Consider the following 26,037-nt stretch of genomic DNA (forward strand, 5'->3'; position numbering starts at 1 on the left):
GGCCAGACAGCCGCCGTCAGCCAGCGCGATGACATCTGGCGTCTGGCATTCGTCATCTTTATCCAGCCCCGCAGACGGCACTGCATCTGGGTATGTTGGGCTATAAAAACGGCAGACGCGGCCGTTTCTTTCGCGCACACCGCGGACACACCACCGTTTTGCATGCGTGTGTGTGTCTGTGTGTGTGTGTGTTTTTTTCTCTATTCTGAATTATGTGTTCTTTGAACATGAATGCGTACGTATCACTACTGTCACCTCGGGTGATATGTGACAGTTAGACATTGTAGAATTTCTTAAAAACAGAATAAAGCATTTGGTAATAATGCCTGGGAAAGCCTTAGACCAGCGATGTCAAACTCATTTGACCACAGTCATTATAAAACTAAAAATTTAATCAAAACTAAAGGCCACTGATATTTAAAAAAATTGTGCCAGCTACCAAGATTTCGTACGCAAAAATAATGGCAAATACTAATCGGGGAGTGCAATGGTGGCATACAAGTCCTTGGTAATCTCAGTAATTGATATTCTGACGACCCACATCAGAGCCATAGGCTCTCCTGTAGTCTAGCCTAGTCACCTTGGTGCTGCCTCATGGATAGCTTGAAATCGTTCGTAACATCCTTTCAAACGTAATACTCAGTTGTGCTGATGGCTCTGATTTCAGCTAATTTCAAACGTTTTGCTGAAGCATAATGTTCTAAGCTGCAACACATGCCTTAAGACTTACTGTCAAAAAAGTGTTCAAAGATTGCGTTTTTGATTCCTGTTGGTTGAGCGAATTTGTTATTTCTTCTGAAGTCTTTCAGAAATTGCTCTTTGGGTCACCAAGAACTCTGATTGATTGCTTAAAATGACAAAAGACAAATTAATGTTTGAAATTTACGGGTTTTGATGAGTTTGAAGCTAAAAAGTCTGTTGTCAGTCAATTACACAAAATAAATGATTGGAATGGGATTATTGTAATATAAAAATAAATTTTAATATGTTTGTAACCGTTTCTCTAAACAAAAAACAATGCATCCGGAATTCCTTGCTTGATTTCAGAAAAAAATAAACATTTTTGGTTTGTGTTCTAGAACTCTAACAGCTGTTTTAGAATTCTTGGAAAGGAAATGGAGGAAAACACTGATAAGGTTCTCAAACCAAGGATAGTCTGACAATTAGTATAGCAATCTGCAAAGATGATAATCTCTTCATAGTTCAGGTGTCCGCAATGAACTGCCATGTACGGTAGAAGCAGAAATGCAATGTTTCTGCAATAAATGTTTGGCTCAAGCGGTCGCGGGCCACAACATTTTGACACAGTTTGACGTCTCTACCATAGACCTTTGTTGCGAAAAACATATTCGCACACAGTACAGGGCTGACTTTGTTAGCAACGCATCGCCCATTGGCAGCATGCTTATTTCCTTTTACCTTCTCCAAAAAAGTTCGTTACCAGTGTCTTCTTGCTTGCCTGCTTCCACGGCACCTCGATACTCGCGCGAGGTAGCACCACCACCGGACGGTAGTGTTTCCCACCCAAAAAAAAAAAAAAACTTAAAACCGGCCGGCAATGAACATTCATCGTGCATCGTCGTTTCAATTAAGGCAAGCCGAAGCGAACTTCATCACACACCGGTGGGAGCTTAAGCCCCTCGGCCGGATACTCCACGTGCTGTGCTGCCGGCGAGACAGTGCCGGTATGCAGCAGCGAGGGAGCGAGAACGAGAGGCACCGAACATTGAGGAGCAAAAAAGGCCGGCAGTTGTCAAAATTGACAAATCGTGCGAACAGCGCGCCGGGCAGGGAGGAAGAGCGGTTAAGATCGAGTGTACGGATCAAACCACCTCAGGTAAGGCTCGCCGAACAGGGAAGAATTCGCTCGAAAAAATACACACCACCACTATCACTTACTGCTATTACTACTACTACTACCACTACTACTAACAACGCTTGGTTTGTGGTGTGTGTTGGTTTGGGACAAACTATTCTACAAGTCCCGCTCATATGATTTGCGCCACCCAAATTGGGCGAGAGCTCGATGCGGCCGCCCTATACAAACTATTGCGCGCCCCGCTCGCTGGGTGGCGCTGACATCTAAGCAGCCCGGGGCTCGCGCGGCCTGGAGGGAGGCACAGGACGCCGTTAGCGCGTAGATCGGTGTCAACAACCTGACCTTGAGAATGTGCGGCATAACGTGCGTGCGTTTGTGTGTGTGTGCGACGGCGCGCTCGTGTGTGTGTGTGTGCGTTTGATGCGCTGTGTCGTCGTGGTGGTGGTGGTCGAAGCAGGAAGAGGTGCAAAATAACGAGCCGATTCGAATGAAACCAATTTCGGACAGCAGAAAGAGAAGTGCCGCCGAAAAACGTATTAGAAGGGGGTGGATGGGGTGGATGGGGTAGAGGGAGACTGATGGCTGGTGGTGTAGAGTTTAGAGCGTGGTGTGAGTCTCAAAATCGCGCCTACCGATTATGCGTGGAGTGGCGGGAAGGAATGGAGGCGGCTGCGAGGGGGCCTCGTGGGGATTATCACGATTCGTGCGGGGAGGAGGAGGGGAGTTGAGTCGGCCGGGGACCGTGCGAGCGCGAATGAGTGAGCGGAGGCGCGCTTGATTACGAATGCGTTTAACAGCTCGCTCAGCTTCGCGCTAAACATTGCGTCGTAGTGCGTATCAAACGGGTGTGTGAGAGGAGGGGGGAGCTGGTGCCGCATGGGGTACCGCTTGCGTGAATACCAATATACGCGTACACGCGCCAGACATATTGGTCGGTCTGTGGGCCGCGCGACACTCTGTTAGTGCGAGAGAGCGTTTGGTTGTTGAATACGCATCCCGCATGTGAGGAGCGAGGGAGCGCCGGAAAAGGGCACAGGAAGTCCGTAAGGTCGCACCAGAACCTGCAAGTATGAATGACTGCTGCTGCTGCTGCCCTCCCTGGCAGCTCTCCTGCCCTGTGAGTCGGGGTACACACCTGCGAATCTTCGCGGTCACAGAACCACCGGTATGTGTTCAAGGTCTCCACAGGCTCTTTTCCACTGCTACGCGATGACACCACCTTCCACCGAAATCAGGTTCTGGGGTTGCGGGTTTTTTTCTGTATTCTTCTTTTCGGTTTCTATTAGGGGGAAATGCAAATCAAAATAGTTGAAATTCCTCCCGGTTGCTAGTGTGGCAGTGTTTCAGCACTCCTCAGCCCCATCCCCTCCCTTCATTTCATCCTACCGAGAGCGACGCTGTATTGGAGGCCATATCTATGAAAATGAGGCACTTGTGTGAGGCATTAGTAGCCTGAAACTGATAAGCCCTAGCAACACGCATCTAATCGCTCTGTTTCGGCCGCTTTATCCAGCAGAGTGTGTACGTGTGTGTCGCATTTGATATTTTTGGATCCAGTTTGCCTACCCCGTTGCTCCGACCGCGTCTAGCGTGCCCTGTAACCTATACCAATGCTGCGGAGGTATTTACGATATATACGATAATTTCGGCGTAGTAGGCAGAACGGAAGCCGGTCTCATGGTACAGTCGTCAACTCGTACGACTTCATAACATGCCCGTCATGGGTTCAAGCCCCAAATAGACCGTGCCGCCATACGTAGGACTGACTATCCTGCTATGGGGGGAAATCAATAAGTCACTGAAAGCCAACCCCACAAGTGCGTTGGTAGGCCTTGACCGGCATCGGTTGTTGAGCCAAAGAAGAAGAAGTAGGCAGAACGGACTCGGCTACGTTTGGAGAGTTCCGCCCGGTCAGTTGAGCATTACATTGAAGTAGCGAAGATACGCACTATGGTCCGACAATGAAGAATCATTTACCAATTGCCTGCGTACATCTCTTAGACACTGCAGCGTATCTACAACTGCTGTCAACAATTTTAAGGGAGTTGACGGTCGGATGAGTTGCATCAAGGTAGATCTTTGGGATTAAAAAGAGGAGAGGTTGGCAGGCACTGGAAATTCCCAGAGTTGCTGGAATTGTTATCTCCTGTCGAGATATGTAAATTTGCTCCAAACGACCTTAACTTCTACTATTCGAAAACTTTGAGTTCCAAGGAACGATTTTCTGAGTCTTGCATAGGGTCGAGGTTTTCCTTGTTTTTTGGAGGATATCGAGTAGCTTAGATCCTCGAGAAGAGTACCTACTAATGTAGACACACACGATGCGGTTTATTGATGAAGAGCATTCTTGGGGAAGAAGTGACCAGCACATCGCCGAAACACATCGCCTGATACATCACATTCATTGATAACCGCGTCTATCGCGGTCCAACTCCTCGCGGGGCGCAGGTTATCGTCGGTACCATGCCCAAACCCGCTTGTCCCGGCTTTGACCTTCTTCGCCGTGGATGAGTGTAAGATGTTCCTGCGCCTTTTGCGTCTTCTTTGGGCGCCAATGTGACACAGCTGGGATTCCGGCTCGGATGTTCGATAAGCCGCTTCAAACCGCTTCAAACTCAACTTCCGGCGCGTTCTTGTTTTGGGATTGCGTCGCCAGTTATTTACGTACGCACGCCCGCACCACCGCTCCGGGGTCCGAGGTTGTTGCGAGACCGCTTCGCGCACTGAGAAATCAATTTGGCTGCGTAATAGTCAGCGCGTGGCAGTGCGCAGCTAGGCCCCCCTCCTTCGAAAACGCGACCCTGTACGCTGTTGCCTGTTGCGCAAACAAAAGCGGCCCCGAAGGACGAGGTCAAGCGTTGGCGCTGCTGGCACGTGAAGCTAAACTTCAGCAGCGCGCAGCATTCCACAATGCCGGCCGGGATTCGATCGGCTGCCCTTTGGGACGCTAACGCTGTGGGAAGAGTTAGTTGCTGTAGCCCCGGTTGTGTAGCCCCGATGGAACAGCACCGCCGGGGCCAAAGTGGAGTCGAGTTTCGGCTCGCTCGTATGTGGCCGTCCCTGCGCGCGGGAGAGCCGCCCGAATGCGGTCGGCACCATTAATATTGAGACCTTCAGCGAGCCGTGTTTAACTGTCGGCTTGGGAAACCCTTTAACAGTAAGAAGACAACAATTCCCAGTTCAAACATCAGCCGAAAATGAGGCGAGATCCTGTTCGCTCTTTGCCTGCTGCTCGATGTTCAAAGAAATGCTCCCCTCATAAATAATGCCGGTTTCATCTCATCTTTGCCGAGACGCGGGCGATACATTTCGGCACGGATACCTTCGCTGCTGCCTAACTGCTCGTTAGCACATGCCATAAAAAACCTCGGCAAAACACGGCGAAAAGGCGCTATTCCATCACGATTGTGATCGCAGATCGCCCGACTTGATCTTTTTTTTTGGTTTTTGGTTTTGCTTCACATCCACACCAACGGAGGTCCTTTCCAGACCAGGAGCGATGCATGCATGTTCGCTCGTTCGCGAATTAAAACACCGCTCGAGGTTTCAACACTCCAGTCACCATCGTCCGATGCAAAAATGTGCAGATAGCATCAGCCATCAGCAATAATGCATCCTTCCCGTGTGCATCCAATCAATTTCGAACGAGATAGTTTGTGACGAGAAGACGAGACGAGAATTGCCCATTTACACGACAAATGTAAAAGTAAACCGTTCCTGGCGGTGTCCTGATCGCGGTAGCCAATCACTAGCACGAAGAAATTACCCCGCAATAGACGTTCGGTGAGCCCATTATCCAGACGAGGTACTGCTAACTTGTCCTTCCTTCCTTGTCCGTTGATAGCAACGCAACGCCAAAAACAGAAAATCTTAAGAACGCCCCAAAAGAGAGGGCAGTGTGATAAATAGCGGTTACTCTGCCCGACGGTTGACTTTCAAACGATCCCCCGGCCTGAATGTAAACATGATTACTGCAAAACTTGGCATCAGCAGCAGCAAAAAATCATTCTACGACTACTAAACCAGGACCCAAGCCGCTACATACCCATCAAGTGCGTGGACTGCTGGGGAGCGTTTTTTTTCCTCCCCTTTGCTCCCTTGCCGGTTGTTTTGTTGTACGCTTTGCGCTTCTTTCGCCGTGTTCGCTTCCCAATGTCCCAATATTAGAGTGACCCACATCTAGACGGAGGCAGCGCCGGCCTCAGCCGTTGTTATTATTACGCTTCTTTACGGCAGTCTTCCTTCTTTTTTTTTTTCGAGCCGGGGTCCTAGCGACCGTCACCGTCTAGCGGTGTAGGAAAAGGTAAAGGTGTCTGCTAAGAAGCGGACAGACTTGTTGATGAGGGTAATCTTAGCTCACGTCTATTGCGTCGTGGCGGCGCTGCTGCTCGGATACCGACGCCGACGACGGGAGCGGGTGTGGGGCAATGTTTTTGCGCGAAGCAAGGCGCGACCAGCAAATCCTTCAGGTCCGGCGAGTCGAAACGTCCGCGACTTTTCTCAGCGTCTAGGGCGCGTTAGCTTCTTTTTCGCGGTGGGGGTTTTTCGCATCCCCCCCCCTCCCCAATTTCCTACCTGCCGGCACGCTGGGCCTGGGCATTACCGCGTACCGAACGTTTTCGATCATCCGTTTCATCTGAAATGGTCGGTGGTTTCGGTTGCCGGTTCATTTTTTTTTTTCTCTCTTCTGTTTTGCTTCTGTCGCCCCGGTCTGAGTACAATTTAGACCGTTGTTCCTGCTGGTGTTATTATTTCGTTAACCTCCATTTTCTGTATGTTTGTGTTTTTTTTGCTGCTCTCTCCTTCTCTACTTTTCTCGTTTACTTCTATGCTTCCACTAACCGTACCGAGGTAAAACAAACCCGCGAAATCGCGCATCTACCGTCCCAGGCCCTCCTCCGTAGGGAAAGGGTAAAATAGCAAACACCTTCGTGAGATATCGCGCGGACCAACCAGCCGGGGTCGACCCTTGCTGCCTGTTCCGCGCGCCGTAATGCATGATTAGCTGCGGTCCCTGGCCGCGACATAACCGCGCTACCTGCGTTTCTCAGGTCTCAGGTGAATATTTCCCTGAATATGCTTTGCTGCGCCAGTTTCTCCACGCACACGCGCTAGACAAAACACACCCGGAATGGCATGTTTCGGGACCTGATGATAAGGATCGCGGCTTCGAGAGTGTAGCAGCTCAGGTACGCCTCACGGCAAATCGTACGGTCCGAACCGGGGTGGGCCTGTACACTCCGTTAGCAACACTGTCTGCACGGTTCCTGGGGATGTCTGGGGCGTTTTTTTAATGCACACATGAACCCAGATGGAAATATATGTTTTTGTAGTATTACTAAAACTTCTACACCGTTTTTGAACCCAAATAAACAATGTTAAGCTGCTTTTGAACATTGTTCAAGTATAAGTAAACATTTGACGTCTAACGGAAATACGAATACCTATATGAACTTCGTTGAATATATGAAGTAGTGATGGGGAAAATGAAGATTTCGTTGGAATCGATTCCGGCTAGCTCCGAAATTTTCTGGAATCGATTCCGGATAGTATGTCCGGAATCAGTTTCCAGGAACGATTCCGGAACCAATTTCGGAATCGGCTCCGGAACCAACTCCGGAATCGGCTCCGGAACTGGTCCCGGAATTTGCTCCGAAATTGGTTCCGGAATCGGCTCTGGAATTAGTTCCAAAATCGGCTCCGGAATCGGAATTGGCTCCGGAATCAGAATCAGCTCCCGAATCGAAATCGGTTCCGGAATTGGCTCCGGAATCAAAATCGCTTCCGACATCGGAATTGACTCCGAAATCAGAATTGGCTTCGAAACGGAGTCCGTTTGGGCATCTTCATAGGAATTGGCGTTTTGGTCCAATGATGCTATATGTTGATTGCGACAAAAAATCAAAATTTACTTGTTAATGATCTATTCACATGGAGATTCGCGGACTTATTTTGCTTCCACACTTCTTATTTCAGTTCAAACCATTCCATTTCTGGAGTCAAGTTCTGATTCCGGAGCCGATTCCGATCCTGGAATAGATTCCGGAGTCAACTCCGAAGCCGATTCCCATCCTGTAATCGGCTCCGGAATCGGAATCGATTCCAGCATCAGAATCGGCTCCGGAATTGATTCCGAACACGGAATCGGAATCGGGTAGGTCCGATTCCGAGCTCCCACCACTAATATGAAGCTGCATGGAGGTTAGTCTTTCGTATTTGTGCCTTCATTTACAAAAATAGTTTGAATGTATTTTTCTATAATTTATCCCGATACTTTCAATAACACCGATACAAATTTAATAACTGACAATTAAAGTACTACAAAATCAATTAAAATGAAGCTCCAAAACATTTTATTACTACAAAACATCAAAGAAACGAACTCGGGTAATATAGACTCTCGTTAATATTGAGGAGATTACGATTAAACAATGTTCAGAAAAGCATCAGAATTTCAGTTGGCCGTCAAATGTTTACTTATATTTGAACAAAATTCAAAAGCAACTTACTTGTGCTCGGAAACAGTGTACAAATAGCGTCACGGTGATTGCACCCTGGAGAGCCTCCTGGTCCTGTGCGTATAAATATGTTTTGCTGGTAAAAAACACTAGTTTTTCAGTAATAATTCGCCATCTGAAACTTGAAAGGATACATTCGGTGCCTAAGAGCCTAACGAAATGCTTCAACTGAGTATTTTCTTCTCCTTCTTGGTATACTAGTCACAGGTATACGGACCAGTCGTCCAACTTTTTTGTCTGATCTTTCCAGGTTGGAGATCAAACGATTGTTCGACTAGTTCCGTCTCGACCATACCATTACACCACTCTGTAGCTCAAAGATGATAAACGAGTATAAGAGACAATATGGTTTTATTGGGGACAATGAAGAATCTTTGCCAATTGCTCTGTCGGCGCTAACTTCTACAAGGCCCGCGAGAGGCTCAATGCCCCATTCTCCGGACTGTGCTCTAACATAATCTTAAGTTGCAATGTTTCATGCAGCAACTCCAAACATCGCTTCAACCCTAACCGAAAGCAACGTCGTCACCCCTCTGTTGTCGCACTTTTGTGTGATCTAATTATGCATGCGACATTTGCAAAAACGCTTTTATTGCACGGTCTGATGAGGAAGGAGATCTGGCTCTCCTTGAATGTTGGGATCACCCGTATCCACTGGCTTGCAAGCGGATCTTTCGCTGGTTAGATTGTTTTATCGCGCAGTGTGATCGAACGCTAGACAGACAAAAAACGCGAGTCAATTAGCTGCTATAATCATTCAAACAGGATTATAATGTTACTACCTAACAATTAAGCGTTTATCTTCAATAAAAGGAATGGGGAGGCGGGACACTGCAACACAAGGCCCGAAACTCAACGAAAGACTTACATATATGCTTTGCTTCATGTTGCAATAGTTTTTTGGATGAAAAAAGTCCTCCATCTATTCACCGCGCTGATTAACCTCTCGAAAGGGTCCACCAGTTCGCTTTGATGTGGGGTCTCCTTGCCAGACGCATTTGATGGCGCCTTTTGTTTGGTAAAACTAAACCACTACCTGCGACTATCACTAACAACCATTTTTTTTACATATATAGTAGTTTTAATCGAGTCACTATTGGGGGAGCGAGCGAACAAAAAAGCTGCTCCAGGCGAACCTCCAGACGCAGCGCTAGGACACGTCACTGTGCCGCCGGGCTAGGCATCCCTTGCCTGCCTGTGGGTCTGTCTGTCGGCCAAACCGTGGGGACCGAACTCCATTCACGTTTAACGGACGTGACCGCGTGTGTGTGTGTGTTTTGCGCGTTTTTGGGGAAGTTTTGCTCAGCCTAATTCGGGCCGTTAAATTCGAAAGCCGTCTCGCGGAACCCTCGCAGCGTCGCTTTTCGGCAGGCAGGTAGCACAGACAGGTCGCAGCCTGCCCGCAGACTGCCCAGTGCGCCACCCGAAAGCACCGCCAGGGTGCTGGGCCGTCTTGCGGCCCGGGTATCGTTTGCTAAATGCCGTCCTCGACTGTCTGGGCTGCACTTTTGGCAGAGATTTCGCTCGGGGCGGTAGTGCGCGAGACGCGAATCAAACCTTTAACCGATCCGGTGGTTTTTGGTTTTGTTGCTGCGATTGTCTGGTATCTTCCGCTTGCATACATGCTTGGAGGCAAAAGGTTTTTTTGTTGTCGTTGTTGTTGTTGTTGCCTTCGTCTCGGCGATCAGCAGACGCTCGTGAAATTAGTTTTTGATAAAATGACCCACAACCATAAGCAGTAATACTCAGGTAGATCAACTTTGCGGGTCCGCGGGTTGCAGAGAGAGAGAGAGAGAGAGAGAGAGAGAGAGAGAGAGAGAGAGAGAGAGAAAAAAAACAGATCAAGTAGCATAAATCAAACTGGCGTTAGAGTACGACTGCTTTTGGGCGACCTAACTTGTTTCCCAAAATTGGAAAGTGTGCTCCTCGTTCGGCCATACGTGGACACTTTTTTGTTGGATTCAGCACATTTTATCTCGCGGATGGGAATGGAAAAGTTTGGCTCACTACTAAACCTAAACCAGAACCACGTATGCAAAACAGTGCAGCTAAAAGGCAGTCCACCAGTCCAAAGTGCAAGATAAATGTCCGCCCCGTTGAGCATTGCATCATCGAGGCTGTCTGAGACGGAAATCGATCGAACTGTGCTGCTGATCGAGCTGATCAAATCCATTTAAGGTGTTGAGATGCTGTCCCGCAAACATTTTGCGGGCTAATAATTATACAGATAAAGATTCGTCGATATCCTTGAGCCTCAGCACAAAAGTCCTACAGCCGACCATCAATGTCTGATGCTCTAAATATCTTCCCTCACCGACAACAACATAGAGACACACACCAGACAAGAATAGAAGGAAATGGTTTGCTAATAGGTCGCACCCACTCAAACACCCGCACTAACCTCCAACCCTTTCGGATGGCAACCCGCACGCGTCCCGAGCGATCAAAGGGCAACGAAAGATCCGGCGGCGTCAAATGCCAGTCACCGACCAACACGCCAACCATAGACCTAGACGAACGTGTCTGACATGTAGACTCACACACCTCGGCACTCGAACCCGCTCCTCAAGACGGTACAGCGCACTAAAAATTCCTCAATTTGTGACCAAAATACCAACCACCACCCAAGCTGTCACCTTGGCCGATGTCACATTGATTGGATGATTTTGGAGCAGGTCGAATGTTTCGTCATGTAGCGCCGAATATAAACACTTCTTCCTGTATTATTGTTGCGAAAGGAATTGAACATTTTCCCCCAAATTGGACGTAAATCCTTGTAATGACCCTAACAACACTTCTACTTTAAAACTAGTCTGACCTGGTTGTAGACATCGAGTTAATTAAAGGGCAAATTGTTCCTGTCATTTCAATTAATTCGACAAATGGCGCATCTTGTAAATGATGCTTCATTGTTTGATAGTTTTAGAAACGTCGTTATTTTAATAACACCATAAAACTGTTGACAGATTGTTAATACTTATGACTACTCCCACAGCCATTGCAATAGTTTTCTTCAGCGGTGAAGACTGTGCATCATCACTAGATCGCTGTTTTACTATCCAATAATTGCTCGGTATTGACGGAAGCGACGTACTGCACGTAAACAGTAAGCCGCAAGATACGCACAGTTGTTAAACACGTAAAATAATCAACGCTCACAACCCAGCAGGCAGGCGACACCGGCTTTGGACCCAAACATTGAGTTCGTTGCGGGGGGCATTGCGCGCTTGTGAAACGTGATGAAACGTGAATTTTGTCGGTATTTTGTATGACTTTGGCGGTGAGCAACGTTTCGGTCGCTACTTGCGGCAGCCAACCAGCCCCCAACCATACCACCCTCGACGAACATCCGCACACACGCCATTCAAGCTTGAAGACAATGAGGAACACCAGAACAGCTTCTTGATCCCGCTACATTCTACCGCGCCCACTTGCGCGACCTCCCCGGTCGGCCCCGCTCGCCATTTGCACGATCAAGAGCACGATTTGAAGAATGAAATTGAAACTGCCAACCGCCGACGACAGGCGGCTATCGCGCCGGAATCGCGCCACCCCGAAAACGGCCCAGACGGCCCGCAATTGCTCGGCCCTTTCCCAACCCCCGCGCTTTATCACGCCGGCACGTATGGCAGTGTGTGTGTGTGTATGTTAATGCTTCTTTTTTCTTTATTCAGTTCATTGTCGAGCAACCGAAATAAAAGAAGGTCAACGCCAACGTAAAACGGTTGTGGCGCGTTGGGCGTTTTTGGCGGGATGATTTATAAAATTAATTACATTCACACGCGAGCAAAACTAGCACCAGGCAGGAAGGTTGGTGGGTGTTGGTGGTTGTGGTGGTGGGCCAAAGCAGCAGGAGGGGAGCTCAGCTTAACAGGTGGCAGGCGAAAGGGATAGTGGTTCGCACGCAATGATGTGCGGTTTGTGCGTTTATTCTGCTCAGTCAATTTCTCAATTCAATCCTGGTCACGGCGCCAAAAAATGCAACAGAAACGCAAATAATGGTGATTGGGTTTCTAATTGTTTTACTCTCTTGAGCAACTTTCACCGCTTTAGTGCGTAGTCTCGTGTTATAATGTAAGCATTCTAGCCTATTGTTGTCTTTTTATGTCTCTCTTTTCGCCTTGGTCACTCTTCTGTTAGAAGATTCTGTACAGAATTTCCTCCAAAAGTGAAATTTTGTTTGAACGGTTTTGTTTCAGTCATTCTTAGTGTCTTGCAATTACTTGTAGGTACCCGAAAGCGTTACAAGACATTTTCGAAATGATTTGCGCAGACACTGTCTCAAATCAATCCTGGTCATGGCGCCAAACAATGCAACAGGAAAGAATGGAGATTAGCTTTCTAAATGGTTTACCCTCTTGGGCAACTTTCACCTCTTTAATGCGCATTGCTGCGTTGCAATGTAAGAACTGTAGATTATTTTTGTCTTTTTATTGCTTTCCCTACTCCTTTCTCTCTCTCTCTTCTGTAAGAAGATTCTGTACAGACTTTCCGTGAATGAGGTGTGTGTTTGAACGTTTTATTTCATTAATTCTTAGTTTGCTTGCAATTAGTTAGTAGAAACCCGAATGCGTTACAAGACATTTTCGAAATGATTTTCATCGCTTCTATTAGAACCACATCAGCGTTAGCTAATCTTTATAACGCATGTAGTTTATGGTCGTGGTTGAAAGCGCTGTAAATGAAATTTGAACGGCACCAATAGCTCTCGCACTCTCTCTCTCTCTCTCTCCTCTCTCTCTCTCTCTCTCTCTCTCTCTCTATCTCTCTCTCGCGGTAACAAACGCAACCGTTGACATGGCGAACCAGGCGCCGAAATAAATCTTCTTACCGAGTGTGAGGCAGGGAGGAGGGGGGGAGGGGAGGGCGTTATTTCTGGCACACTGCGTGTATTAGTCGTTGGCAACCCCCCCGATTAGCTCACTCCACGCACGCAACGGCATCGTCACCGCTCGACGGACGAACAAGGAAGTGGAGCGATTTTGGCTCTGCTCATACGCAACCCCATATACGGATGCTTGGATGCCCTGTGGGGAGACTTCCTGCGCGAGTGACTGACACTACCCGCGAAGGGTTTTAACTGCCATCCCTTTCTCCCCTCCCTCCCTCTCATCCAGTCCGTCTCCGTCGTATAGATGGCAAATGATCTCGGCAAGCGTTTTCCTTTTCAAATCGAATGGCTTGAAGCGTAAAACGATTATTTTCATCGAATGCACGATTCATTTCCATTTTCAAACAAACCAAAAAGGTGGTCCTACACCTATTCTCTATTGCTATCATCAGTTAAAGAGGCCGAAACATACAATAGTTGGGGCACTTTCATTTCAGTTCGCTTTGTATCGGTTGCCGCCAGCGTTACTGCTACATTTAATTCGTCCGCATTCGTTGTAGGAGTCAATGGACGGTTTGCCACAGTGTCTCTTTTCCTCTCCCTCTTTCCCTCTCTCTCTCTCTCTCTCTGGTTGGATCAGATGATCGCCACTGCACGCCCTCGGACGGAGTTTTACTTGCCCGGCAGCTTACCGGCGCCGCCAAGTGAGAGCGAATAAAATAAACTAAACCGAAACGAAACGCCGCGGCGTGTCCCGTCTGGCGGTGGCCGCATCCATCCGCGGGTGAATTAGGAAGCGGTCGGAAAATATCGGAAGCTGGTGTGAAAATTAATGCATGCACAGGATGCATACCCGGGGCCCGACCTCACCTAACCCCAAACCCACCCGCCAGCGGCCCCGTTCGCGCACGGCGTTACCATGCGTCACCGGGCGTTAGATGCGTAGATTTAATCTGTTAGACCGGCGGTGCTAAACTCAATGGCACGATCTACGCATTAGATGCTAAATTTGACGCGGATGGATACACCAAGCGAACAGAAGACGAGTAGGAGGGTTGGGGGAAAGGACATGATTGCTACAACTTTTTGGCGTTTTTTTCTTCTTTCGTCTGCGTCTGGCGAACTCTCACCCTACTCGCCCCAACCAGAAAGCGAGCGATACCGAGGGCCAATTTCATTGCGGCCAACTGTTAGACAACTGGTGGAACAATGGTTGAACAATATTTCATATTGCAGTGGCTCAGCCATGGCAAAGTATATCAAGTCCAGCGTTTACGTAGTTGGAAATAACTTGCTAATATGGTACAAATAAAAGTATGAAAACTTGCACCATGGCTACCCCCTCATGTGTGACGACCCGATTTCGGCTAATTTTTCGCTGCAAAATGGGGCCATCCTACACAGCTCAGCTAAAGTGCTTCGCGGTGTACAAGCGGTAGGGAGCACACAGACCGATCGTTAAACTATTTTAGGTTGCGAATATTCCATCCGCATGAAGTCATCCCGCTTTGCGGCATTGGGTTAGGTCAGCTGTGTCATGCTCAGTCCATCAGAGGGCTGCAAGCACACATTTTCAGTGATTTTCGGGACGCAAAGTTGAGCATAAAAACCGTAACCAAAATAATATAAATACCAAAAATACATTTAAAATTTTGCTCGATTCTTTTAAGCTTTATTCAAAATCCCTTTGTAACCTTAAATGTAATCCTTTTATCTTTGTTTTGATTGCTGGGCAGGACATTAGTTCGTCTTGAAGAATGTGAGATGCAAACAATTTCAACTTGATTACAAATAATGATGGGAAAAATGAAGTTTTCGTTGGAATCGATTCCGGCTAGCTCCGAAGTTTTCTTAAATCTATTCCAGATAGAAGATCAGTTTCCGCAATCGATTACGGAATCGGCTTCCGGAATTAGCGCTGGAATCGGGTCCAGATGCAAAATCGGCTTCGAAATCGGAGTCAGTTTCGGCAGCTCCATTATACTCGGCGCTTGGTTCCAATGATGCTACGTATTGATAGCCGCAAAGAATCCAAATTTACTTGCAAACGACCCATTCTAATGGAGATTCCCGGATTGATGTACCTTCGGAAACTTCTTATTTTAATTCAAGAACTGATTCTCAATCCGGAGCTAATTTCAATTCTGCAGTCAATTCTGAATCCGTTTCCGGAGCAAATCGCGACTCCAAAGTAGATTCCGTTTGCAGAGCCGATTCTATTTCCAGACCAGATTCCAGAATCGATTCCGGATTTGGAGTCGACTCAAGAGCCTATTCCGGATTCGGAGTCAACTCAAGAGCCTTCTGATTCCAGAGCTGATCCAGGAATAGATTCCGGATTTGGAGTCAACTCCGGAACCGATACCGGAATCGGAGTCAACTCTGGAGCCGATTCCGGAGCCGATTCTGAAATCGATTCCGGATTTGGAGTCGACTCCAGAGCCGATTCCGGATTCGGAGCCAACTCCGGAGTCGATTCCGAATTCAGAGTCGACTCTGAAATCGGCTCCTGAGTCAACTCCGGAATCGGAATTGATTCCGAACACTGAATCGGAATCGGATAGGTCCGATTCGAAGCTCCCATCACTGATTAGAAACGCTTTCAATGGATAATACAAACAGGATATTAACTGATTTGTTATGGTGGTATGACTATCAACAAAAGTAAAAGCGGCTACAATTGACATCAAAGATGTCGCATTCCGTAGGTCGGAACCGTTCGGAATCGTTCGGAGCATTCCGAAAGCAACGGATGCCTCTACTTGGCAGTCGGTGACGTTGAGTTCATCAAAATCGGTGGAACTGCCTGGAGCCAATTCTGCGATACCGGACAACTCCAACGGTTCCGGTTGGCTCTGGAAGGCTCCGGCGGTTTCGGATGGCACTGGCAGCGGAACTGTCGGTATGATTTGGCCGGAAATGGTGTTGAGCCAAGGTTGCGATTCCGACAACCAATCACTAGTTGTCACGTAGCTTCCAAGTGTATGTATTAAGTACTTCTTATTCCTATTTCGTTACTAGACAGTTGGCGCAAATCTGTTTTTTTTTCGCTTTTACAAAACGCAATCGAGTTTGCCCAAAATGTTGCAATAATTCAGGATTTAATCGCAATCTATTACGACTTAGAAGGGGTCTCGATCGTTCTGTACGTACGTGTAGAACAAGTTTGTTAGATGTTATGGGTACAAACATGTTAGTGTCGACAAAATGATTGTTCTTCTCTGGCAATCTTAATTCACTCAAATAATTTATAATATTAGATGTTTTGTTTTGCAACGGTTTCAGCAATTCTCAAAATCTAAAATCGACCCATGCTGCCAGTTTGACATTCCTGGGTTATGTCATCAAAATGCATGTGAATTGCGCAAACGAGATAAAATCTAAAACAACGACAAACATTATTGCAACAGACACCCAAATCAAACCAATTTGTAGTGTGTAACCAAACCGATTTTGTTTGAACAAACAACGACATGGAAAAAAATAAATAAAAATCATTCATCCAGCCGGTTTACATCTGGTTGCCAACTAACGACGCTACAAAACTTTAAATCAGCCACCAATTTAATGATGATGCTTGCTGGCTTAATGTTTTATGTATGCACCGCTGAATGGGCTGCTCCTTATTAACAAAAAAAAGCCCCTCCTCCCCAACTCCGCCGCTGCTTTTTGCTGTATAAAAATTATCAATTGATATGTATCGCTCACTGCCAAATGTAGCATGACCACGATGATTGCGCTCGCCGTCCCGCTCGGGTTGGAGATGCTGCCCCCCCCCCCCCCTTCCCACACAGTGCCACAAATTATGTGTGAATTGGCTGCTACTACTACCGCCGCCGCTGCACGAACCGAAACGGCATGAAAACGAAATGAAATAAAATAAACCGACAAGTAAACCTCGAACCCTCGGGCCCAGTATGACACCCACTAATTAATTGGTTCATTTTCTGTCCGTAACTTTAGAACGCGGCTCCCCCGGGGGGGGTTGTGGGAGGTAGTGGGGTGGTGGTAAGCTATGCTGATGCTACTCTACTCTCACGGGGCGGGAGGGAGCGGTGGTAGCGAAAGAAAAAGGAAACGAAAACGACGACGAACATAAAGCCGAATTTAATTAAACCTATTGCGTGATTTGGCTCAAGAGCGCGCGCGCACACACACTTCCGGGTTTCTGCAACTACTTCTTCTTCTTCTTCTTCTTCGTCCCGTGCACCTTACCCGGCGCGTGTGTGTGTGTGTGTGTATGTTGGCGTGATGCTTTTGCAAACACCCGGCAGGGGAGCTAGCAGGGGGGAAAAGGGAGAGGACGGTCGTGACCCCAAAGGAGTGAGACGGGTAGCGGCGGGGGGGAGGAGGAAAGGCAGTGCGACTCAAGCCAAGTCAGTCAGGTGAAGAAAATTAAGATTTTTTCCTCCTTGCCTCCTTGCACTCCTTGCCTTTTTCTACACTTTAATGAGAAGAAGGGAGGGGTGGCGGGGGGTGTAAAGGATCAGGGTTGCTCGGTGTGAGGGGGGGGATGCGGAAGAGCATGGTTGGAAAGTGATGTGATCTTCGCTTCGGTTTTTCTCCACCGGCAATTCTCGAATGGTGGTTCGTTCCACTTGGACGGGCACCCTTTTTTCCGTTTGGATGACGTGAGGGGACGGGGACGGGGAAAGGGGAGACCGCTTTTCGGGGCAATGGCAACAGTCAGACCCACTCCCCACCACGCGCCGTCCTGCAACCGTCCGATACAAGCAGTTGGAAAATGGTACGACCAAAGGGGGATGGGAGGTCAAGCAAAAGGGTGAAGAGCGCGAGCGCGAGCGCGCGCGTGCGCGCGAGGGTAGCGACGCTTACGCATAGACACGGCGGCCGCGGTAGGCGTTCGCCATTTGATTTACGCACGAGCCGTTAAACGAGGTCAGTTACTGTAAAAATAGCTCGCGGTTCTTGCGCCACCCCCTTACGGAGAGGAGGGGTGTAACAGTGGGGGGGGGGAGGGTTTGGGGCAGTGTCGCCGGTGGAAAGGGGCGGTGGAATCTTTAAGCAGCTCGGAGCGCGAAGCAAGCCCGGCAAGGTGGAAGCTACCCAAAAGCGGAAGTAGCCGTGCGGCTGGTGCGATCGAACCGAACCCACCCACCCCCCCCCCCTTTTTTGTTGCCAACTCAGCACGTCTAATTCGGCAATGTCATATTCCCCACGGACTGTTGCCAATCGAGTGTTGGGCCAGGCCTGGACGCCAGTTTAACCCTTGCCTGCACTGCCTGCCACGCGAGATTGCGATTGCGCATGTGTACCTGGGCCTGGCGCTTGCTTTCCCTTTCGCAAAAAACCCGACCCAGATAAAGCGATTGGCGGCAGACCTAAGCATTGGGGAGGGGGGAGGGAGGGAGATTAGTAGTATGAAAATGTGTGGCGGTAACCTTTGTTCCTCACCTAAACACAATGAGATTTGTCTATTTATTCCAGCAAAAACGGTGTCTGTTTCCACACCGGTCTACTAATCGTTGTGGTTAGGTAATTAAGAGGTAATGTCTGCATGTTGACAGTTTGAAAACAATTTCCCAGCAACCAATCAACGATGCAAAAAAAAAAACAAAATAAACAAAAGAATTTGTTTCTCATGGGCAACACAAATGTCCCACGGGATGGGAAATGACGGTAAAAATGCCACTTTGCATGGCAAGTTGACAAGAGCTATCAACAAGACTGAAAGCAGCGAACAATCTTGCTGTAGCGGAAGTTGGGACATGAGTGCCATGTTGAGCAATTCTTCCCGTAGCTTACTAGCGCATGTTTGATAATAGGCGATTTTGCTTTCATTGCCATCCGACAACTACCTTTTAACTTATAACTTACAGTATATATCTAGTCTTTGGAATGAAACTGTCTGTATAAAGCTAAAGCTTTACTGCAAAAACCCTTGGTGTTACTGATATGGAATTCTGAATTCCACTACCTTCTGGTTCAGGATGTCTAACGATTGCTCCATTTTAAATGCGACTTCTTGGTTGTTTTAAAAACTGAGTACGATAGCAGTGTTCTTGAAGAAGATGGTGGGGATGTATAGTTTTGCCGAAAATGTGAATGAATCAATTACATTTTTTATTAATTACAGTGAAAACATTTTAAGAATTACAATGAAAACAGCCGAGTAGTTTCGGCATTCACTTTAACTGAATTCTTGGCATGTAAAGAAGGCTTTTAAAAGCAATGAATAAATTTAGGACAATCACAATAGAGAAGCTAAGAACTATTTGTGTCAGCCTGACTAAAACGGCAGGTACAGGAACTATTATTAAGGATTGCTTCCATGTGATGTGGGGAACCTCTGCTGATCAGTCGGTGTCACTGGAAGAGAGATTTGTTCCGCAACATGTTCAATCGTAATACTTAATGCTAAAGTGAACGGAGGAGTCTTGCCAGTGGGGAAGAGTTTCGTTGGCATCAACATGTTGCACGTACTCGAAAAAGAGCTGGAAATGGTGGTTAAGTTACAGTTGGTCTAATTGCTGATGACCTATGGACTAGAGAATAATCGGGATATTGGCGAGGACACTCTTGTGAGTTTGCTCAGAGTCTTGTACTCGCGAGGAGGAAGGTGTTGATGGATCGATTGGAATTGATTGTTGACGTCTTGCTGGATCTAAAACGGGCATTTGAGACAATATCAATTATGTTATTGTTATTAACCTGTAAGTGGTATTGGTATTGTGGGGAGAGAGTTCAACTGATTATTTAACAGGCAGAATTCAGAGAACAATTTTTGGAAACTCTATATCAGAGCCTACAGACAATATCCTTCTCCAAGCAAGTGTTCTTGAACCAATTTTGTTCATCATGTACATCAATGACATGAACCAGGGTTTGAAATCTTTTGAGATCAATCTTTTTGCCGATGATACGGTTTTGTTTATCTCACACTAAGACATAAAGAAAGCGAGAGTTCCTGATTAATTACGGCTTAGGTAAAATAAAAGCTGACATTAAACGATTCTTGGTGCAATTGAATTATATTTTTTACAATAAACGTAGCAAGTTCGCAATAGTTCTGGGGTGTGTTCGACGTAGGTCGTTTGTTGTTATCCTTAACATCCTTCGATGGATGTCTGTAGAACAGAGGATTGTGAATCAGGTCATGATCTTTACATTTGAACTTTTAGCAGGCCTTTTGCCTGGGCATCTGGGAGAAGTAATAGTAAGGTGGTTCTGAGGATCAACGGTACTGCACACGCAGAGCACATGAGCCAAGGGTGCCCAACTTCTTTTCCCAAAGTGCCAGAAACTATTCGATCGGGATTTGGTAGCTCTCCACGAGATTAACTTATTGATAATTATACGGATCCAGTTCCAGATACACCAGGTTCTCCTGTTTTGAAAGTGCCGTGGACTCGCGTCATGCCTCCTGATAAGTGGTGCGATAGATCCATTAGTTGGTTCTTGGTGAGCTATGTAAAGGATGCTAGGGAATACCATTATATTCGATGAAGTTAGAACCGTTTTTCTTTTAAGGAACTAAGTTGGTCGCCTTGGATATATGTATGACTCAGCGGGTTCTTCTGAACGTCATCCGATGCCATCACTTGCTAGTAAATTTTATTTCTTGAAGACTACCTAAGATTACTACATCGCAAAGATACTTCCGTCCTACTCAAACCTGTGCTGGAGTAAGAGGTGGAGACTTATCAACATCGCCATCATCAATTGGAACGATACCAATAAATGAAATGAATGCAAGAAGAATAAATAAATAAATAAATAAATAAATATTGAACAATTGTTGGTACATGTTCGTTCCAAACCTGCTTAAAATCGCTCTCGTTGCGCTTGAGCATGCTGTCAAGGGTTCATCCTAGGGTGAATAGTTACTACCTGTTCGTGGCAGAGCATCGAGAAATGGAAATGTATTTTTTTTATGAACAATAATAAAACTCATGCAATCCATCGCCGACACGGATCGAACGGATGAGGTAAATCACACGACCGTGGGCCGTGGTAACATCGCTCGCGCGGCTCGACAGTTTTATGTGCTGTACTTGGTGCCAGCCCTGCAGCAGTGGGGATTGTTCCAGCAAACGGCCAACAGGTAAGCAGGTTGTACCTAGGCCGTACAAAATCGAGTGTTCGAAAATTCTTTCCTTTCTAACATTCGAACGTTCCTCTTTCCAACCGCAGGGGCAATGGATCTATTTTTAATTATTTGTAACTCATAGCTAGCATACAGTGAGTTTACACCCCGGCCGGGTATAAAACGCAGCCAGCAGTGGTCGTGGACTAGTAAAAGCAAAAGTAAAGCCTCACGCCCAGAGCCTCTCGCAGGCCCCAAAAACACACGGCCCCCGGCCGCGACATGGCGCTGCCACAGAGTGCGCGCGTTTAATTTATGATAATTGCACGGTTTCAGTCTCATTCTACTTTTCTCTCAGTTTCCTATCCTTGCCGGGCTGTGAAACGTAACACACACACACTCACACCAACAGAAAAAAAACTGGAATTTTCCAAACTACTGCATCGGGTGGTATAGGACAATCATGAGGGGGGGGGAGGTCGCTCTGCCCAATTAATATCGTTCCCCATGTCGCACGGCGATGGCATTGAACTGTCAAAAATTGGTGTACCGCAGAGACCAGCACCACCACCAGCAGAGCACCATCATCGTTCATTTGTTCGAGCGCACGAAATGGATCGGTACCGGAACCGGCAGCTCCGGCAGGTCGAGCGGTTACCTTAAGACACCATCGGTTCCGCTTCGCCGTCCACGAACGGTTCGTAGCCGGCCGGCCGGCCGGCATGCATTGGATCTGCGTGTAAAATAATAAGACCGGCACACGGTGGCACGGGCTTACTACAGCACCGCCATCGGCTAACAGGGTGAAGAGGTGCAAAACTCAATTAGTGGTAATGGCTGCACCGTACCGGGCGGAACACAAACGGCCAATGCACCCCGTGCGCAAGCGGCGAACCCGACGGACATCCAGAAGATTCTTGCCCTTTCGAGCAAAGTGTTGTGGTACTTTATTCAGTTTTCTTTTATTTTTGGCCGGAAAACTCTACAAAACCTTCGCCTCAACTTCAGCGCTGAGCAAAGTGGTTTTTGGTTTAGTCGATGTTTAATTACCCATGTTCGTCAAGTATTCGATGACGTCAGCATACATTTAGCAGGAATTCTGAGGATACGATTGCTCTGCTTCAAAAAATCAATTATTAGATTTTGTTGGATTTTTTTTTAAGTTTCTAAAATAAAAATATAGTTTTTGACGCTAGATTTTGGCTATAAGCCATAAATTTTTGACAGTTTGCATAGATTTTTGTCTCTAACGCATAAATGTTGGTCTGTAAGTAAACATTTTTTTACTTTTCAAGAGTCATGATAGATTTTACCAGGCAATTGAGGTGATGTATGGCGAGTATGATTTGATATTACAAAAACACTGCTGATGTGTCTAATTAGATTGTTGTTTCTTGTAGAAACACTAAAGAAATGTAGTGAATTCTCGAGAAACACTTGAAGATATATACCAACTTTTTGTACTGCAGTAACTCATGTCAATTAATATCAATTGTTGAATTTTGAATTCTATCAATTCAATTTTTGATTACCTAACTCAAATTTATTGTTTTTGGAACACACAGCTCCAGACATTGGATTACATTTTGTTAACAAAATAATTTGCTTACAGTCAAATATTGATGTCTTAGAGGCATTAAGGCACGCTGTAAAAAAATTGAGACAGAAATTGGTGAGTTAACGCCTAAATTTGGCGGGCAGAAATGTACTAACTCTTGCACATCAAACGTGCATACGTCATACGGCTTCAAATACCAGCAGACGCATGCATTCTCCGATGTGTAGTATCAGGACGCATCCTGGTTTTGATTTTGATCTTTATATCTTTCATAAATCATCACAAAAATATCTTAAATTAAAAATAATGACCAGTCTCATCGTTTTTTCTTGTTTTTTTTTTCTCCCTCAGATGAAACCCGACCGTATTGCTTTAGGTGCAATTGTATTCTACAAAATGTAAAGCAACAAAAAAAAGGTAAAATCGAAAGCGAATGCATGCAGATCAATTTCAGCGTTCAAATGCGAAAGTAAAACCAACCATGCAACGCGTCGTGCCCGTTGCGGTGCAGTGAAACAAAGTTTTAAGACGAGCGAGAGAAAGAGAGGGTCGAGCTCCATCAGCATTCTAGGGACGAGTAGAATACGCAAACTGTACACTAACCCTCGCACCACCCAACCACCCCCCGGTCGGAAGCGAGGAGGAAGGAAGTAAGAAAATGGAGAAAATACAGATCAAGAATTGCAACAGCAAAAAAAAAAGACGATAATTAACGCACATCACGCTAATCGTCGCTGTTTAATGCAGGTGCTGCGCATAATACACTTGGTGAGCTGCCCGTTCCGTGCAGTGCATACGGGAATGGCCGCGCGCCAGGCTCTGCAGTAATTCATCGTGACGAGTCCATATTGCAACGCGCGCGCGACCCGCCAGAGTTTGTTTTAATTTTCGCACAACAGACACTGCAGTGCCACACAGTTGCGGCGGAAGCACTACTCTTTGCAACCAACCCTCTCCCCCCTCCCCCGCCCCGTGGACATCTTAAGCACCTCTTTATGCGTGCGCTCGGTGAAGTAGGGTTTCGGTTTGACACCTGGTTAAGGCTCCCTCCACGATGTGCAAGAATCGAGCCAAGAGGAAGAGGCCACTAATTAACAAGCCGACAGTGGAGGAAACCACCGCTGCGTTTTGGGGTGCGTTGGTGCAGAACGGAAGCGAGCGAAGGCACTTTATCATCGGCGGGATGCAACAATGTAAGGTGAGAGAGTGGCGGCATCACAACCGACCCCGAAACTTGACGGCCGATCCCGAATTGGCCCGCTTTTATGCAAGTCGGGCCGCGCGGCTTTTGCTCTCCTCCACGCAGGCTTTTGAGACGGCACGAAGCGTGCTAAAACAAACAAACCAATCACCGGAGCGACACCCGTGGGTCCTGCGTCCGCCCGTAAGTAGGTGGCCATTTGCAGATGTGTGCACCTTCTTGTGGCGGGGGCGAGCCGGAAGCTAACGACCTGGATAAACAATGCCACACCACACTATTTGTACGCCCAGCGGATGAATGGTGTCTGACATCCTCCCCACCCTTCAGAAGTACAAACAAGTGCACGGTGAAAGGGGAGAAGGAGGCAAGAGGGAGTAAATGATGACAAAACGGCATCGTCCGTCAAACCCCCGAGTGCATGGCATCACCGCCCGGCTGTGTGGGCGGCCGGCTGTTTGCAAGCGTATGTTTCTTCACATGTTCTTTGTTTCCAATCAAACGCGAACGTGAGCTGCCGTGGGCTTTGTGTGGGCATGGGAAATACGGTGGGGCGGGGATGGGCCACACACTTTCCTTTTTCATTCCTTGCTTTTTTTTTGCCTTCTGCCTTCCGGTACACCAACGAGGTTTGCGATGGGAGCGGATGGAAAGATTGCACATCACTTGTGAGCACTGCAATGCAAGTCATCTGCATGCAACAGAGTTAAGATCGTCTGCAGCCTTTTACATACGGTTCTAGACAATGCTACAGAAATTCCAGAATTCCAAACTAGTTTCAACAATCATGTTCTGACCAAAAGGGTAAACAATCGTCTTGATCTTCTTCTGTCCGATCTCATCTGCCTCCAACATCCAACATGTGGTCCTCGACGGCACTAAATTATGACAGCGTTTATCAATGTTTGCCGCTGATGCACCTATAGACATATTCAACAATGTTTAGCTCTAGTATAAATACTGATAGACCTACAAGGTATTTTATGCAGATTTAGAACCACATTTATATTTTATTTATTTTATATATATTTTATTATTGCACATTTAAATAAAACTTTAAAATAAAACATTAAAATAATAAAAGATGCAAATTTAGAAGACTCCATTGGAACTTTCAAAAGAGGCATAACAATTGTAATACCATAATTACTACTAATTTGTATGTATGTAATTTGAAGTCAAGGCATTTTGAAACTCACAGTTTATAGGGCTAAATAAAACATTCGAAACAAGGCGGTTAAGACAAAGCTTTACGGCTACAACTGTATGAGGCTCTAAACTCAGCGACTGCAACCACAGAGTAGAACTCTTCGCAATGTTTTGTTTTGGGCCTTGTTATTCTACTGTGACGTCCTTCGACACGGAACTGTATACTTTGACGCTGCTTGAAGTTTCGCATCCAATTTTCAATCTTTCGCCTGCTATAGTCATGTAAAAAAAATCGTTTGATTCGATGAAATCTTTCTAGTGCATTTGCCTTTATTTTTCCTGGTTTCTAAGGTACTAGATGTAACATATATCGCATTCATAGATGTAGAATATATATATATAATTTTTCAGTCCCTGACGATTGGCAAAGGCACCAAGCATTCACAAGACGTATGTCAAATGAAATTCAAACTTCATTTTTACAGTTATCGTATCGCAATAGTTAACGCTATAAACGAACCAATATAATGTCCCAAAATCCCACTCCGAACCCGCCAAATAAAAAAAAGTCGGCAGTTTACAATACTGGTTTTGGTTCCCAGCAAATACGGATTAAACGGCAGGAGTTTCGATCTGGCCGAAGTACAAACAGCACATGATGATGATTTTGATAATGATGATGACGAAAATAAGTAAAATGAAAAGAAGAAAAGTAAAATAAAAAGAAGAGAAGTAAAATAAAAAAAGAAGAAGAAGGATAAAAATATATAGAAGAAGAAGAAGAAGAATAATAATAATAATAAGAAGAAGAAGAAGAAGAAGAAGAAGAAGAAGAAGAAGAAGAGGAGGAAGAAGAAGAGAAGAAGAGAAGAAGAAGAAAAGGAGGAGTAGAAGGAAGAAGAAAAGGAAAAGGCAGA

At 46.4% G+C, this 26,037-nt stretch overlaps 1 protein-coding gene and 1 long non-coding RNA gene across 3 annotated transcripts in view; one reads left to right on the forward strand and one right to left on the reverse strand.

Annotated features, from left to right (window-relative positions):
- LOC121594391 (tRNA dimethylallyltransferase-like) overlaps nucleotides 1-26,037 on the reverse strand; it is a 76,127-nt gene that overhangs the window by 26,296 nt on the left and 23,794 nt on the right. The gene's annotated exons all lie outside the window — the stretch shown is intronic.
- On the forward strand, nucleotides 1,585-20,879 carry LOC121594415. Of its 2 annotated transcripts, none has more exons than XR_006004970.1 (3): nucleotides 1,585-1,837; nucleotides 20,496-20,599; nucleotides 20,660-20,879. It is a non-coding gene; the product is annotated as an uncharacterized LOC121594415 (long non-coding RNA). The 2 variants fall into 2 exon arrangements; XR_006004971.1 differs by having other exon boundaries at nucleotides 20,496-20,590.

Source organism: Anopheles merus, chromosome X (genome assembly GCF_017562075.2).
Source record: "Anopheles merus strain MAF chromosome X, AmerM5.1, whole genome shotgun sequence".
NCBI classification, from domain to species: domain Eukaryota; kingdom Metazoa; phylum Arthropoda; class Insecta; order Diptera; family Culicidae; genus Anopheles; species Anopheles merus.